This window comes from Chanodichthys erythropterus, chromosome 10 (assembly GCF_024489055.1).
Source record: "Chanodichthys erythropterus isolate Z2021 chromosome 10, ASM2448905v1, whole genome shotgun sequence".
Taxonomy (NCBI): domain Eukaryota; kingdom Metazoa; phylum Chordata; class Actinopteri; order Cypriniformes; family Xenocyprididae; genus Chanodichthys; species Chanodichthys erythropterus.
The window spans coordinates 55,781,044-55,786,122 of NC_090230.1; positions in this window are offsets into that span (position 1 = coordinate 55,781,044).

Genomic DNA, 5,079 nt, shown 5'->3' on the forward strand with positions numbered 1-5,079 from the left:
GCATTTAACAGTTGGTGAGCTTGTTTTACCATTAGAGAGATGTATTGGTAGGACGTGAACTTCAGGCGATAAGCTTTTCCAGGCGTGTTGCATATGCAGACTTCATAAATACACTAATAAAAAGTTTTAATTCTCATGTTAAAGCCTGTCTTTTTCTCTTTATTTTTTATTTTTTTTTCGTTGCAAAAATTGGTGTTCAATTCCTCCTGGTCGTGTTTGACGTCAGGCGCGTTCAAGTCACTTTTGACAGAGATGGTGGTGCACCTTCTCTTAATTAACTACACAAAAATACAGCAAGGTTTTTAAACCACTTCCAGAAAAGAAAAACAAAGAATGTGCATCTTTTTTTTTTTTTTCTTTTTTTAATACATCAATCAGTTTATGAAGGCACTGTAAACTTTGTTGCATATAATATTACAATAATGTTATATTTTGTGCAGGCAATTAGCTTATTTTGTTGTACATGTATAAGCCTGACAATGTCACTGCTAAATACCTCTAAGTATTGTGGTATTCTACCATGTTTTTTACTGACACACCCCCAACTTCTAAACTCGGGGCTTAAAGAAAATCCCGAGCTTCCCACTGGTATTTATGGCTTTTTAGTGATGTTCATGTGTGTTCAACTCATAAATACAATCTTTCTGACATGACTTGAACTTATGTTCAAGGGTTTCTTGATACCATATCGTATTTAATCTCAAGCATACTCTTTTCTGACAGTGTACTAGGTAAATACTGTATGTGCACTAACGTTTAAGAACTTTTATTTGAATTTCTTTTTTTTCTTTTTTTTAACTTTATATTCTTTTTCTTTTGCATCAAGACCACATACCAATCTAAGCTGGATAAAAGCAAAGATGAGATGCACAAACAATACCAAAGAGCCCAAAACATTTGTTACAGTTTTCGTAGTAACAATAAAATTGAATACATTGTAAGTTGTGTCATCCTCTGAAATGTGGTGGTTATGTAATATTGATATTCTAAAATGGGCATAGCTTCATTCTGTGACATGTTTGGGGTGGTTAAAGTTACTTTCTAAACATCTTTATTATTTATTATAATAAATAGAGTAATAGGGAAAAATCATTCCATTCATAGTTAGTGGCCATTATCCAACAGGATGCTGAGAGTGAGAATTACCGATTAAAAAAATATATTAATTAAACTGCTAATATCATGGAAAAAAACAATCTAATGTAGAATCAAATTAAACAAGTCTTAGAATAAAGTTCCTTTTAATGTCAGACTGTTTATCATTTACTAACAATAATTACGGAACATGATCAAGCATAATTCAGCACTATAAACACCACTGACCCATTGAGTTGGGCTCTTTTCACCACTGGAGCCTCCGAGTTCTAGTCTTCTGTAATAATTGGCACAGACAGGACAAGGTGGATGAATCCAAGTATAGCAGTTTTATTAAAAATAATGAAATATGTAAAATTAACTCCATAAGTGGGGATAGCTGTTAGATTAGCATTGACTCCTGGATCATAAAAGTGCCAGTAGTTAAAGAAACGTGGTTATATCAAAAACTTACACATTGGCTGCATCTGAATCTCATACTTCCCTGCTTTTATAGTAGGCCAAAAAAAAAAAAAATAATAAAAATTCTGAATTCGCAGTACTCTTAAAAGAGTAGAGAAAAAAAGTACCCAGATGACCTAATGCTTCCGGCAAGATTCTGAAGTAGGCATACAATGGACAGTTTACTATCCCATGAGGATTTGTGTATGGCAGTAAAGCAACGCAGCTGATGGTGCTAGGTCATGTGATAATGACAACATGGCGAATGTAGTACATCCGAATTACATTCATACTATATAGAACATACTTTTTATTCAAAATAAGTACCTACTCGAGTATGCGTTTTCAGACGTAGACATGAGAATGGTGTTGATTAAAAAACAATACTGCTGTGCTTATTTACTGTGACCACCAGGGAGCGCAAGACTTTCAGTAAGGTACAGCCGTTTCTGTTTTGATCAGTTCAGCTGCCCATCTAATGGCTGATGGATATTCTAGTGCAGGGGTTCTCAACTCTGGCCCTCGAGGGCCACTTTCCTGTAGAGTTTTGCCTTAATCACAATCAAACACGCCTGAACAAACTAATCAAGGTCTTCGAGGTCTTGCTGGAAAGTTATAGGCAGGTAAGTTTGATCTAGGTTGAAGCTTGATCAATTGTCATCATCACCACAGATGTCCTATAAAGGCATCTGTTTGTCTGTCAGCCGTCTATCTATCTGTCTATCTATTATCTGTCTGTCTGTCTGTCTAATATATATATATATACAACAAATGTATTTGTATCATTCTATTATTTGTTTCACTATCAAGAAGTGTTAGGCCACTTTACTGAATCAAAACCTCACTGTTGGTTAGGTCCATAGGGGCCCTGATGTTAGGCAAGACCACATAGAGCCAATCGGTTGCTAAAAGCACCTAGACGTATCACAGCATTCGTTAATCATTCCTCTCCTGTTAAAACCCCTCTCTGTGGTTGGGATAGGCACTAAGTGGTTTCTCCAAGTTACACTGTAATAGTTCATAATTTATGTAGCATTTAGTCTTGAAGTTACATCTGGTTTGGCAGTATTTCACTGCGTAAACCCTGATGGCTCATTAATGTGCACCAGAAAAACATTTCCCAAAAACATATATTTACTTACAAACTGACTTACTGGAAATGCATTCTAAATAGGCCTATTGAGTTCTCAACTTGTTTGATTTGAATGGGCGTACAATCAGAGGATGTCAACTTGTTCTCGTTATGACTGTGGTACTTGTACAGTATTTTACATTCACGAATTTGGCAGACTCGAGGTATACATTTATCACGGGTGTGTCCAAACTTGATCCTGGAGGGCCAATGTCCTGCAGAGTTTAGCTCCAACTGGGCTCAACGCTGCCTGGAAGTCGTATGCCTAGAAAGAGCTTTATTAGCTGGTTCAGGCGTGTTTAATTGGGGTTGGCATTAAACGTTGCAGGACAGTGGCCCTCCAGGAGCAGGATTGGACGCCCCTGTTTTATCATGTCATGCTTTCCCTGTGAATCAAACCTTGGTGGTGCTAGTGCTACAGGAAGGCAGTTTTTCACTTAACCTGGTAAGTACTTGGGGTCAGACTATCCATAATGTAAGTATGATACTGTTTTCCATTCTGAGTTTGCCACTTGAAGCCCTTTTCATTCACATGATTGGTTAACTGTGAGATTTCTTTACATACAATACCTTAATGACCTTGACTCCAGTGACTCCACCGTCTTGTTTTATTCTGCTTGGATCACTCAAGAGTAGCCCTATTGTTGAATTTTGGCCATAGGGAAAGAGCAATCATGTATAAGTTATGGCCAACTAATTAAAACATCATCCTAACCTATACTTGACCCTGATTCCTTTACAATGGGCTCTACAGATCCTTTTGTGCACTGCCCTCTGACTTGTCCAGTGTGAAGTGTTGGATGTCTTCTGAAGTCTTTTTCCTGATACTTTGGCAAAGGTCTGCAGCGGTAACTGGAGCACAAGAGCCCTGCAAAGAATTAATTAGGCTCAAATGAGTTTTTCCACCCATGGTAAGCACTGACAATGACCAGGATATACAGGACATCAGGGTGGTCAGGTAGTCTCCTGGCCAGTGACCCCAAAGAGACCTCAGAAGCCAGGGGTGGTGGAGTGGTTAAAGGGATAATTTGCCCAGAAATGACAATTCTGTTATGAGTTACTCAACCATCTTTACTTAAAAGAAGATATGATTTGACATTGAATGGCAAAATCATGTGAAATTCCTGGAAAGAAATCTCAATGATTATCCAACAGGCAATTCTTTATTCAGTTTGTGAGATCATATTTAGTGGCGGATGATTGTCGGAACATGGAGCTAAACCTTAAACGACAAACTTTTTGCATCACTTTAACTTGATTATGGGAAATCACCTACTCGGAAGAATCAATGTACCTCTGAATGCTGTAATGCACATTGTTACCAGCAGCTGGCAGCAGTTCTAAAGAAAATGATCCATGTGGGCTAACAGCCAAGGTACGAGCTGTGAATTTGTGTTGCTCTTATTGGCAGGGTAATTAAAGCAATTATACAGATTATTGCTGTTTTAACCGATTAATACTGTTTCAGTAATGAACACTTTTATTTTGCCAATGAGATGTCTTTAACTAACAGCTCTGTTTTGGTAATCACAGAAATAATTTAAAGTGCCAGCTACTTATTACCCGAGTACTTGCTGTTTAGGTGGCTTTGAAAGGGAACAAATGTTAACTATGTTATGAAGGCAATGTTAACAATAGCAGTTTGGGTAAATGATACAAAGAGATTGCGAATGCTATGACCTTGTCACTCCAGATAGGAGGGAGGTCATTTAACTGACAGTGACTGTTTGACCTCAAGGGTCAAGCTGCATATGAACAACTGAAGTCCTGGACGAGGATGATTTTGCTATACTAATCTTTTTCAAAGCTGATATAGATGAATAAAATTATGCTCTGTTGTGATGTTCACTTCGCAAGTCCTAAAAAGAAGCAGTTTTGAAAAGGACCCAATACATAGCCTTGCTGAACCCCTTAGTTCTTTCAAAGCACTAAGTGCATGAATGGCTGTGTTAAAAAGTATGCGTCATAGTTTCCTAACCTACTACAGTATGTAAACATTGCATCAGAACAAAGGAGACAAGAGCCATGAGGAGTATCAATGATACTTGGCTTTGATGCATGGCATTGCATGCAAGAGATACTGAGCGGTTGTGAAGATCTGAACAAACGTCCTTTCATTTGCAGTCTTTTTTCAGAGGTAACACCCAAGCGATTTGCCATACCCCACTCCCACCCAAAGAGAGGCAGGGGAGAGTTATAAAAAACTGTTACGCTTAATAATTGATGTGCTGCATTTCAATCAATTTTACCATGGCGCTAGGCTAATTAAGGGTTGTCTCTGATTCCCAGGGGTAATTTAAAGAAAGAACGCAGAAAAGAGTTTATTCTCTCTTTTACTCTTTTTTTTTTCTCTCTCTCTTCCTCTCTCTCACTCTCTTTTCCTTCCTAGCTCCTCAGTTCATGGGAATTCG